This window comes from Hypanus sabinus, chromosome 2 (assembly GCF_030144855.1).
Source record: "Hypanus sabinus isolate sHypSab1 chromosome 2, sHypSab1.hap1, whole genome shotgun sequence".
Lineage (NCBI taxonomy): Eukaryota > Metazoa > Chordata > Chondrichthyes > Myliobatiformes > Dasyatidae > Hypanus > Hypanus sabinus.
This window is the reverse complement of record NC_082707.1, coordinates 49,147,613-49,161,195: the sequence shown is the minus strand read 5'-3', so window position 1 is coordinate 49,161,195 and position 13,583 is coordinate 49,147,613. Positions and strand designations below refer to the sequence as shown.

Here is a 13,583-nt window from a genome sequence, read left to right as displayed (position 1 = left end):
TAATCATGGGACAATTTACAATAACCAATTAACCTGCTAGGTACGTCTTTGGTTTGTGGGAGGAAACCAGAGGAACTGGAGAAAACTTACACATTCCGGGGGGGGGGGGGGGTGGGGACGGGACATATAGGAACTCTGGTTCTGAACTCTGAACTCTGATGCCCTTAGCTGTAATAGCATCATGCTAACTGCTGCAGCACCATGGTTCCCAGTCATTTGTATGTTCATCCCTCAGAGCTCATTCTAGCCACCATAATTAATACTGTCGTAAGAGAATTGTTAAATGGAAATGATAACCCGAACTTGCTGATAGTGTCAGCAGAGAACTGTGTGGTCCTAATTCTCGACTCAGCTCAATGCTAATTTCTTGCACAAAAGGCAGCAAAATGAAGAACTGCTGCCTAACAGCTCCAATAATTCATGTTTAATCCTGATCTCTAATGTATGGAGTTCATAAGTTTTTCCTATGGATATCCTATCTTTTTCTGCCTTCCGACGAATGGTGGTTTGGTAAGTGAATCAGCTGCTGTCTGTTACCCCTAATTTCTAAGGAGGTGGTAGAATTTAGGAAGAATCAATGCAAATGGAATGGGAAGAAAATTGGATGAATGTAAATGGATGTCTGATGTTCAGCATGAACTGAGTACTGAAAGGTCTGTTTCCATGTGCATTTCCCTATCACCTAAAGTCACACTAAAGTTGGGAAATCTTCAAGATGTTATCATTCACTATAGACGAGAAATTGCACTTTGAATCCTAAGACTGTATAAATAACTGACATACACTATTCACTTTAAAACTGATTTTAACCCTAACTCAAGAAAGCTGATTATCACATGGGGTTCAAAGGTGTGTTGGTGGGGGGAGAGCTTTGTTTTTTGTTCATCACCCCTGTGCTATACCTCTGTATATCTAAGGAAATATAAATAGTCACATTCCCAGACTCTTACATTGCATTCCTAAAACTGTTTTTCTCCTTTAGTCCCCCTTGAAATTGATGATTAAATCTGCTTTGGTCACTCTATAGACAATGAATTGCAGCTTATGACTACTCATTGCATGAAAGGCTTTTTCTTGTGACACTCCTGTTGTTTCTACTATACTTTCAGTAATTCTCTCTCCTGTTTCTCAGCTGTTCCAATAGGTGAAGTTATTTTTGTATATATCCTTTATGGCTTTCAATTGCCCTTATCAAATCATCTCCCAAACTGGGCATAGTTGGTTCTGAATTAAAGCAGGCAAATAAGATTAGTATAAACTGGCATGATGGGTGTTGTTGTATGAATGAAGTCACTGGTGAAAAGTACTCTTAGATACAAAGTAGCTTCTTTATTCGACAAAACAAAGTACAGCAGGCGTCATATGGAGACACTGTGTCAAAAGGTCTATTCCATCTTTACAATGCATACACAATGCTTTCTTTGAAGATACATAGAAACTTTGCATCTTCCCATTCGCACCTACACCACAGACATCCAAATGAATTTTAAACAGCATTGTTTGGTCTTGGATTCACAGCTTTTAGAGCTGCACTCCAAATTAATTCCACAATACATATTCAGATGTTCATATTCATATTCAGATGATAGCCAAAGTCATTTGCTAAATGTAACTGTGCTAAACCCAAAAATTCGAAGGGTTTCGGCCCAAAACGTTGTCACTACCTCCTCCCATAGATGCTGTCTGGCTGCTGAGTTCTGCTAGCATTTTGTGTTTTTATTTATTTCCAGCATCTGCAGATTCACTCGTGTTGCCTTTAAACCCAAAAAATGTTGTACCATACCCTCCTCTTGGCCTTCCTGGACAATTATAAATTGTATCAGAAAAGGCCACCTCAAATAGGACAGAAAAAATGCCCTGCCTCAGAGCTCCCCTTAATTATTTTATGTACATCTATATCTACCCTATCATCCCTAATCGCTACCTACAAAATGCTAAGCAGAGAGATTGTTGCAGGGATTTGAACAACAGTCTTTAGAAATGTTTCTTCATTCATATGCCTGTTGGCTGTTCTGATGCTGGCTGATTGCAGCTTAATCATATTCCTTGTTTTCATCCCTCTTTTCTCAGGTTGCTAAAACTCTCTCTTTCCAGGGGCACCAGCAAGGTAAGTGCATGAAGCCCACAGACCCTCTCATCGATGTACAAGACGGGGTTGGGGTGGCCTCTATTTGAATGACTGCAAGGACCTCTCCCTGGTGTCACCCTTTCTAAACTGTCCAGTCGATCACTGGCCCAACTGCTGAAAGAGCCCAGCTCATTTGTATTCATTTCTCATTCAGACAGGGGGTGACTGCCTTCAGATGCCATGTGCAATCTTTCCCAGTCAGACATGCTATCGAAGTTGTGGAACCTGCTGTCTCTGCTTTACCTTAAATCACTCTGCATCAATTTTTTTCAATATCTTTTCTATTCTACGCTATTCAACTAATTATTTACCTTCAGCAACTAGGCTTCATTACCATTACACTTTAGCATGCTATTCACGGGTTTCTGTCACACTCTTCATAGCTTCTGCCTTCGCATTTTCTGTGAGTGTGTTTCCATCAACTGTGGTCAAGTCCAGTGTGGTCGGCTGGTGTTCATCTCTTAGGTAATTACACATTTACTGGATACACTTGTTCCCTCACTCTGTCTCTGGGAGCAACAGGAAGGTGAGTCGTTTAACCTGAGTCCAGTGTTTCCACTGGCTGCCCCGCTGAGTTTGCACACAGACACAAGTGTCACATGTTAAAAGCACTGTCTGTGCTCCTATCCATCCGGGGACGAACTCTGCCCTTTCAGGCAACACCCTCACCATGACATGGTCATCCGGCTGTGGGAGGACTAGCCCCTTTCCCTCTGACACCCTCTGATCAGCAAAGTGCTGCTGCTGTTTTACTCAATATTTCAGCACTTTAAGTTGGTTACAAAGATCTTTCACATACTTTGTCATTTTGTCCCTGTAAACGTGAGGCTCATCACAACCCGTATTTACCCCATAAGGGTGTTATATTGCTCAGTCCATCAACAATTCATAGGGGGTGACACCCAGCATATGGTTTGGGGTGGCTCGCAATCTCATCAGGATTCCTGGTAATACATCAGCCCATGTCTTTTCTATCTCAACTATAGCTTTGGCTAAGGCATTCCTGATTGTTCAGTTCATCCTTTCTACCATTCCTGAACTCTGAGGGTGGTAGGGAATGTGGAACCATTGTCAAATCCCTAACAATGGGCTTAAGGGCCTGTTTCTAAACTGTGACCCTAAAGAATATGTTCTCCTGCCCTGGCATTCAATGGCATTATGATTGTCAAGCCACGCGCCCCCCCCCCCCCCCAATAGCTATGCGTTGAGAGGTCACCATCCCATAACTACAAACGTTTGTACATGGCTATAAGAGCAAATCAGAAAATGGGTGTCCTTGCTGAATGACGCAACACCTAATGCTTTAAAACCTTACCACCTTCTAAAGGATAAAAGTTTGGTGTGAGATGGAATACTCTACACTTGCTCCAACTACACTTGAAGTTTGACACTCTCCAAACTAAAGTAGTCTCATTGACTGGCACCTCATTCATTTTCACCTTCACAAACACAGAATGGAAATGCATGTCATATACTAAATAATTTTCTTTCTGATGAAAGATTTCAACTTGAAATGTCAACAATTCCTGTTCCCCAACAGATGCTGCTCAAACTGCTGATTTCCTTCAGCAAAGGAACTCAGCAGGTTGCTCAAAATAAGCGGTTGGCCATTCATGACAGACATGATAAGGAATATCTTCATTGAAAGGATGATAATTTATTAATAGTCACTACGTGAGAGCTTTAGAGGCTCACTCACTGAGAATATTAAAAATTGTTCTGATTTTATTTTAAATAAAAGGAATATGGGGTTACAACAGAGAAGTGGTGCCACGTTTAAAAATTAACAAATATCTTACTGGACAGAGGAGAGGGCAAAAAGGGATTTAATGGTCTACTCTTGCTACCTTATGCATACTGAAGTAAGTCTTTCTATATTCATTATCATTTGAGAAAGGCAAAATAAAATTTCAGACTCTTTCAAGTAGATATAAGACCTTAAGACATGGGAGCAGAATTAGTCTTTTCGGCCCATCAAGTCTGCACCAGCATTCCATCATAATTGATTTATTGTCTCTCTCAACCCCATTCTCCTGCCTTCACCACTAACCTTTGACACCCCAACCAACTAAGAACCTATCAAACTCAACAATATTGCCTCAGCCACTCTTCATATTATGTGAAGTGTATTTCTGTATCATACATCAAGGTAAACATTTTATATAGTGATGAATCTCACCTTAGCCAGCTGCCAGAATTCCAACAGGTGTTAACACAGTTGCTTTGATTAGCATTTCTGTATAATAGCTTAATGTTCTGATGGAGCCGCAATTTGTGTAATGTCTCATTAAATTCCCTCAATGATTTTTGAATTAGCCAATATTTCCTTGACGGAATGACTTCAAGAAAATAGGTACACATAACGAGGAAGTTGTACATCTGCCATGTTAGAGTATAGGCTTGAGTTTATCTATTGAAGTGCACTTATTCAATGACCATAATTTAAAATGTAATTACATTCAGATATAATTGAAATTTGAAAATTGTAAAAAAAACATATTGTTGCAGAATTAAACCTTATGATTGCTGCATTTTTAAACCTTAAAAAACTGACTTTTCATTATTCAGCCACCTTCACTAAGTAATTATTTATTACCTCATTCTGATTGGTGGAACTTTTTGTTACAATTGTGCATGCTCAGCTTTAGTAGTTAACAACAGTCTGTCACCTCAAAGTCTTCTACTATGAACATATTGTGTAATAATTGAATGGCTATCTTACTACCTTGATGGATTTTTTTCAATGCCTCCCTGAGACATGATATAATGAAATGCAGTTATTGTGTCAATATTGCTGGAAAAATTGAGGTAGGTTATTCTGAATATTTTACACAGAAGTGATTTTCAATAAGAAACAGTCAATAAAGTATATCTTTAAATGATTCATTGAATGCCCGTTTTTTTACAAAAATCTAAATTCTCGGGCATGATTGATTAAAATGTGTTTTATTGCAAAAGTCTATAGGAGTCAACCCCAAAGGCCTTCAGCAGCTTTACAAGGTAATTGCTGCTTGACAATTCCTCTGAACAGTTAGAGTCTACTGAAGAGAAACCAATAGTAACAAATGAACCTGGGCTCTATATCATGTTACCTTTATTGAAGATTCTCTTTTATCTTTTATTGAGTAATCAAGGTAACAGAGACCAACATTTATATGTGCCATCTGTTATTTAAAAGAATATCATGAACATTTTCAAATAGAATTTAAAGAATATTGGTAGTGATGTTCAGACTATGAAATAGAACCAAATTTTCAATTTTATCTGTGTTAGAAATCAGATTTTTTTTTGTCCCTCCTGCAAAGTATATGGCATGCATTAAACAGATGGAACTACAAAAATTGGTCAATTTTCAGCAAGTAAAAGCCTTTTTACTAGAGCCTTTTTTCTCCAATTGCTTTGCACTTTATCCCATTATCACCCAAATAGAGAAGGTGAAAAATAATACTAAATATTTGGAACAGTAAAGGTCTTTTTCCATACCTTTTGAAGATGCTGGAAGTATTCACCAATTCTTGTGTGCAGGTGTGTGTATCTTATATCTGAAAACATTAAAATAAATTGATTAAGAGGAATTTTATTCATGTGTGATCTAATTTGTATGTGGGGAAATATGGTGATGAGTAAAAAGTAGATATTATCCTTCAGAATCAAGTTAAACCAGACCTGTCTAGAAATTACATTGCAGCGTACTATTGAAGAATCAAACTCTGAAGATGAAGCACTCAGTAAGCGGGACAGAAAGCCTTGCCTTTACTGTTATCTTAATGATGGAGTACTAGTCCATTAGGTACTTCAGACAGAATTGCACAGTGCAAGACACAAATGGTATATAACATCCAATCCTGAAGCCTAATTAAGCAGCCATTAAATGAAGACATGGTTAAGCAGTTCCCAACCTATACAAATACAAGCAATTAGGAAGGTAAATGCAATTTTGGCTTATTTTAGGGATAATTTTGCACAAAAGAATATGTTTTTGAACTGCATTATGCCGGTAAGTCAATGCCCAAAACATTGCACAGATCTTTGTCTCCTTGTTTGTATTGGAGGCACTTCACAGAGGGTTCATTATTGCCACATAATGTATTTACATACTGTTCTCTTAATTCCCAAATGGGTGTTCTTAATGTTATCCTACTGGACAGAATGCCAGAAAGCAGAAACACCAATGATTGCTTAAAGACCCAACTTGCAAATGTTTAAATCTGCTGCCTAGCAAATAATTTGTTACCTCTTTTTCTACATGCATAAACACATGCTGTTACTCAGTGCATTGATGAAGACATTACAATCCAATGTGTTGTTTCATAGTTTTCCTTAAGTACTGTTGAATTACAATGATTTTTGCTTGATATCTTTGAGTTAATTTTGTAGCAGCAAAATGGATTATTTTTTGAGTGGTGGCTTTCTGAGAATGGAATCCCAGTTGAGTAAGGCCACCACATGTCTTCATGAGAGTGCATAGCAAGGCACAAGATAATACTGACCTATGACCTGGTGAAGCTTGCACTAAAGTCAACAATGTCACTATTGGTAAGAATATAAATGCATTGGAAATTGCAGCAGAAGCAGGACAATCAGAACCTCAGTCCTCCTCTGCCTTTCAATTGGATTATGGATGATTCAGCCTTGGCCTCAACAACACCTTCTTGCTCTCATTCCATATCACTTGACCCTCTTATTGTTCAAAAATGCCAAACTCTCTCTTTAACCTATTTAATGGATTCATCTCCACAAAACTCTGGAATGGAGAATTCTGAAGTAAGTTACCCTCTGCAGAAGCTTCTCATGATTTCCAAATTCTTACATCTATATTTTGTTTGTAGAGGTAGAAGGAAAATGGAGAATTATAGATCAGTTTGCTGGACTTTAGAAGTAGGCAAAATAATTAAGTTCTTTACTTAACAATGTGATAGCAGAGGACTTGGAGATGAATGACATAATCGGACAAGGTCAACATGGATTCAGAAATCATCCTTGACAAACTTACAGGTTTCCTTTTTGATGATATGTCTCACTGAATAGTTGAGAGAATAGAAATGAACATGGTGTATTCGGATTGCTAAAATAAGGCCCTACATAAATTAAAGGGATTAAGCGTAAGGTACTGATGCTGCTAGAAAACAGACTAACAAGAACTAGAGTTCGAATGTGACTTCTCCCCAGTGACCCACGGAACATACTGGGAAATGCTGGGGCCCTAGCTACTTGAAATATGTATCAATGATTTGGAAGAAGAAATAACTAATGTCTTCCGATGTAACACAGTAGTGCTGTGGTTAACGCTATGGTTTACAGGACCAGTTGTAAGATTAAAACTTGATTCCCACCACTGCCAGTTAGGAGCTTGTATATTCTCCGCATGACTACCTGGGTTTCCTCCAGCTACTCCAGTTTCATCCCACATTCCAAAGATGTAGAGTTAGGGTTAGTGGGTTGTGAGCATGCTATGCTGGCACCAGAAATGTGGCAGAACTTGTGGGCTGCCCCACACAATCCTCGCTAATTTGAATTAAAGCAAACACCACACCTCACTGCTTTGATACACAGTAGACATGGCAAATGAAGCTTATTATATTTCTCCCTTTGTCTTTAAAATTTAGAAATGCAAAGCTGGTTGTGTGCACGAACTTTGTGGAGGAGTTCCAGGTTGTAGGATTGGCAGTGCATCGTAGATAAATGTGAAGCTCTTTATTAGCCTACAAGTAACAGAGAAACAGATGATCTAAGTAAGCTGGAAAAAGAGGTGCAGCAAGACCTGAATCTTCTCCATCCATTGTTGAAAATAAGCAATCAAGTAAAAATGTTGATTAAGAATGAAATAGTAGGCTGCCCTTTGTAACAGGAGGATTTAAGTACAGGAGAAGCGATGTCTTTCAGCAATTGAATCGGGTATTGGTGAGTTTGTACCTTAAGGACAGTGTGCACTTTTGGCCCCCTTATTGAAGCGTATTATTGCTAAGGAGGGAGTTTGGCACAACTTTACCAGACTGATCTATGGGACTGACCTACAAAGATAACTTGATTCAATTAGGCTTTTACTCAGAGTTTTTAAAAAATGAGAGTGAATCTTGTAGAAACCTACAATTTGTAACAAACTTGAATAGATTTCACACATAAGGATGTTCTCAGTCACAGGGAGTCTAGCTTAAGGATAAATCGTTAGGACTAAGATGAGAAATTAGGATGAAGATGAGAGAGTTAAGTACAATCTCTATATAGAAAACACAAGGTCAGATCAAATTCCTTTAATGTATAATGTATTTTCTTGACTAATAGGACAACAAAAGTTGGAACAGGGTACTGAATTTGGGTAACAAGCCAAAATCAGGCACTAGAGCCCCCAGTTCCCTTTGTACTGCAATGCATTGTAAACTCATTCAAACATGCATTTTCATTCTTCCCTCAAATAGATAAGCTTACATTTCCCTTCATTAGGTTCCATCAGCCAACTTGCCTATTCAAAAAGATTTAATTTATAGTTTTATAAATAGCAGAGGTTATACAGATGCTGTAAATCCAGAGCAACACACAAAAAACGCTCAAGGAGTTCAGCCAGGATTTACTCAAATGAATAAAGAGTCAATATTTCAGCCTGAGATCCTTCATCAGGACTGGAAATGAAGGGGGAGAAACTAGAATATGAAGGTAGGGTGAAAGGAAAGAGTACAAGCTGAAGGTGATAGGTGAGGCCAGGTAAGGGGGAAGGTAGGGGGTTGTGGATAAAGTGAAAAGCTGGGAGGTAATGGGTGGAAAAGGTAAAGGCCTGACGAAGAATTCTGATAGGAGAGGAGAGCAGTTTCTCTGTGTTTTCCTCATTACACCTCTATCTTATATTATCTTTATAGATCTGTAGTGAGACAGCATGGTTAACCTTACTGGAATCAACTGGCATCTCTGTCATGTATAACTGACCTGAAAGAAGAATTAAATGAATGAATAAATATTTTCCTTCAGAGAATAGGCGGAGGAACAGGAGACAATGCAGGATGTGATTTGCATGTTCAGAAAAGCACACTTAATGTATCAACCTAAAAGCATATGACATGCTGACAAATTTTCTCATGGCATGCAAGGCAATTTGTCTAAAGTATTATACAGCAACTGGGGATTACTTTAATCCAAATTAAAACTCAATTACTTGAAATCACTGAAACTAGTGTTTGACAATGAGCCAGAAGCAATGTCAAATTGCAATGAGAACTGTGGAGATGAAAGAAATTACAGGTGCTGGATTTGGTAGCAAAAAGCTATGTTAGAGGAATTCGATCTGTTAAACAGCACCTATGGAGGTAAAGGAACGGGTTATGTTTTTAGGTCCTCTGCACTTTCCACTGCTATAGCGAGACCAAATGTAAATTAGATGAATAACGCCATGTATTCCACTTGCATAGCCAATAATCAAATGGTATGAACATTTGATTTTGCAGTTTCAGTTACCTATAATCCCTGTGTTTTTTCTCACTCCCAGTGGTCCTCCAGATTCTCATTGCATAATCTCACTTACCACCATCTAGTTTGTTTCTCCCCCTCCCCGCAACTCAATCCATCTACCTCTCCTTCCTTTCCCGACTTTTCCAATCTAATTCTGCAATCAACCCTCTGAGGTGTCTCTCACCCCTCCTCACCTCGCTCTATCTAATCATCATCTCCCACTGTGGCTTATACCATCTATCACCTTGCCAGCCCCTGTCTTACCCCTCCCTCTGACCTCTTCATAACGGTAATCTTCTCTCTATAGTCTGTCTTGAAACAGGACTTTGAGTGAAAATGCTGACCATCGCTTTGTCTCCACAGATGCTGCTTGAACCACCAAGTTCAACCAGCGGTTTATTTTTGCTTAGTAATGAGTATCTTTCATTAAATAACATACGTTTGCACTTTTGATGCGATGTTATTATGCCTTGCCTTCTACAATTGGTTAATGCTTGAACTAGTAGATTAATGGATTTATTCAAAGCTGCTGAGCGCACAACCTGGCATTCAAGCTTGCACTTAGTATTGTTGTGTTAATGGAAATGGATTCAGGTATCAAAGGGAAATCTCCCCGACACAAGCAACTGACTGAGCTGCAGTCCAGTCAAAGGAACAGCTAAATCTGAGGCTACAGAACTAGTTCAAAGTTCAAATCAAAAGCAAAACTGCAGATGTTGGGAATCTCAAACAAAAAGCGAAAAATACTGGAACTACAGAACAGGTCAGGCTGTATCTGTGAGAAGAGAAATGGTCAACATATCAAGTCAGAATAGAAAGGTGGCAATGGAAGATCAAAACTGCAGATAAGATGAGGGAGGGAGATGTCCGTGATAGGGTAAGTGTTCATAGGGATAAGCTGTAAACAAGGTTATATGGTACATGAGTGATTAGGAGCAGTTAAGAAATGAGAACATATTAGAAAATAGAAGAGTACAGCAGAGGAACAGGCCATTCAGCCCACAATGTAGTGAGGAACCAGCTGAAAAGCAAATCTAAAGCACCCAAACACTAATTCCTCATACCAACACAGTCCATATCCCTCCATCTTCTAAACATCTCTTAAAATGTCTTTAAAGCAAGCCTTCTGCTATTACATATTTCAACCTTGTGAAACAGATACTCTGTCCACTCTACCTCTGCCTCTCATAATCTTATAAACCTGTTTGAGCTCTCCTCAGCCTCCAATGCTCCAGTGAATACAACCCAAGTTTATCCAGCCTCTCATAATAGCCCATGCACTCTAAATCAGACAGCATCCTGGTAAACCTCCTCTGCACCTTCTCCAAAACCTCAGCATCCTTCCTATAGTGGAATGACTAGAAGTGTATGCAGTTCTCCAGATGTGGCTTAACCAGAGTTTTATAAAGTTGCAACATAACATCTCAGCTTTTGAACTCAAAGTCACGACAGATAAAAGCAATCATTCCATAGGCCGTCTCAACCCCCTTATCGACGTTATAGTCTCTTTCAAGGAGCTATGAACTCTCTGTTCAGTAACACTGTTAAGAACCTTGCCCTTAACAGTATTCCATCAGTTTGCATTTATCCTGCCAACGTTCAACACCTCACAGATATCTGGTTTAAACTCCATCGACCATTTTTCAGCTCGTACCTGCAACTGATTTATATCACGTTGTATTCTTTGCCAGTCTTCTACACTATCCACAACTCCACCAATCTTGGTATCATCCGCATGTTTACTAACCCACCCAACTACATTTTTATCCAAGTAATTTATGTACATTACAAACAGCAGAGGTCTCGGCACAGATCCCTGCCAAACTTCACTAATTACAGATCTCCAGCTCGAATAAGCCCCTTCAGCCACAACCCTCTGTCTTCTATGCACAGACCAGTTCTGAATCCAAACAGCCAATTTGCCGCAGACCCCATCTACCTTAATCTTCTAGATCAGACTCCCATGAGGGACTTTGTCAAACATCTCACTAAGATCAACGTTGATAACATTCATTGCCCTACCCTCATCAATCTCTCTCGTTGCATTGCCAAAAAATTCAATCAATTTGTTAAGACACAACCTGCCCCACACAAAGCCATGCTTGTTCTCCCTAATTAGACCATGGGTTTCCAAATGCTCATATATCCTATCCCTAAGAATTTTCTCCAGCAATTTCTGTACAATTTATGCAAGACTCACCGTTCTATAATTCCCAGTATTTTCCCTTGTTCCCTTCTTAAACAGAGGTACTATACAACATTAGTCACTTACCAGTCCTCACCATTGGCTAGAGAGAGTACAAAGATACTGGTCAAGGGCCCAGTAATCTTGTCTCTTGCCTCCTTCAATAACCTGGGACAGATTCCGTCAGGCCCTGGTGACTTGATTTATCTATCTCAATATTCATTAGGAGATCCAACACTTCCTCCTCCTTGACCTCATGCCCTTACATATTTATACACTCAGCACTGATCCTCCAGATCCTTTTCCTGGTAAATACTGATTCAATGTGCTCATTAAGTACCTCTCTCTCTCTCTCTGCATTCAAGTAAATGTTCCTCCCTTTATCACTGAGTGGTCTATCACTCTCCCTCGTGATGTGTGCATTGAAAGGACTCAGTGTCTGACCTCTCCATTAGTGTAGACAAAAAGCAAGCCAGGGGAATGTGGGAATTTGTGAAATGCAGAGCGGGAAGACAAACTTTGCAGGTAAACCTGAGCATGTCCATCACTACCAGAGAGAAGAGAAATAGCCCGAGCTGTTACTACAGATGGATGACTGGCGCATATTGAGAAATCAAGTTATCTGAAATCACAGAATTAAATATTGGATCTGTGTGGGCACGATCTTGAAGTCTACAAATTCAGATAACTTGATTTATCTGTGTGTACATGTCATCCATCTGTAATATTAGTTCAGATTCTCTTAGCTCTCTACATGTGGAGAACTTTCTGCTGGGGCTGTTCTCCTGAATTTCACAGGTCTAAAATTCTTTTGTCTGTGTTCTCACTTTCTAGCTGCCTAGCTCACTCATTGACCAGATTACCACATTTACAGATCCCCCAATTTAGTATCGAAGAATGTATACAGTATACAACCTAAATCCTTACTTTTTGCACACATCCATTAAACATAAGGAAAATAACCCAAAGTATGAATGAGAAAAAATATTAGAATGCCGAAGCAATCCCTTCCCCTCCCACAAATAAGCAGTATCACTCCTCCCCACCCACCATGCAAGCAATAGCAAAGCCCCCAGAGACCGTAATTCAGAGTCCATACTGTCTATCATAACACTCTGATATTTGAGACAGGCACTCTCTCTCCCTAGTGAGTAGGAGAGAGTGAGATGTTATTCCTCCAACAGATGAAAGGGAGACCAACAGCTCGCTGTTTCAGTGCTACAATCTGCAGCGTCACTTATACACGTTCCCTCAACGCGAGGACGTTCTATCGATCGCGGTGTACACTGTAGTCTCGATGTTCCATTCTCCCGTGATGCTTCAGTGGGTGACACCAGCGAGGAATTGGGACGTTCACAGAGCCTCACTCTGTAGGAGCACATCTTCCAGGCTGCACTCTCATATCAGAAATGCCAGGCCACTTGTTAAATTCTGAAAGCAAGAACCCACTACTGTGAAGAACCACAGTTTGAGTGCAGTTGTAGATTATGGGCTAAGACAGGATCACAGCCACTTAAAAAAGGGAAAAAAAAGAGACGTTAAAAGAGAAGAAATTAAACTGTTTCATGGGTGAACTGGAAGATGTCGCCCAGATCTATAAAACATCTGGTGCCATCTTTAGCTCCTCCTACAGAACTCCAGTTTTACTTTATCAGAGATCTACTCTCCCAAAAGCTCTACAAACTCCACTTGTCTCTTTAAATTCTGACAAAAGGTCTCCAAACTGGAATGTTGATTGTTTCTCTTCCCACAAATATGGCCTGACTTACTGAGTATTTGGTCCATTTTCCATACCAGAATCAGGTTTATTATTACTGACACACAGTATGCTAT

At 39.5% G+C, this 13,583-nt stretch overlaps 1 long non-coding RNA gene across 2 annotated transcripts in view; it reads right to left on the bottom strand.

The window, feature by feature from the left end:
* Positions 1-13,583, bottom strand: part of LOC132378617 (uncharacterized) — a 198,843-nt gene that overhangs the window by 106,919 nt on the left and 78,341 nt on the right. For both annotated transcript variants that reach the window (XR_009507133.1, XR_009507132.1), the window contains exon 2: positions 5,612-5,670. This is a non-coding gene — a long non-coding RNA (uncharacterized LOC132378617). The remainder of the gene's footprint in view (positions 1-5,611; positions 5,671-13,583) is intronic.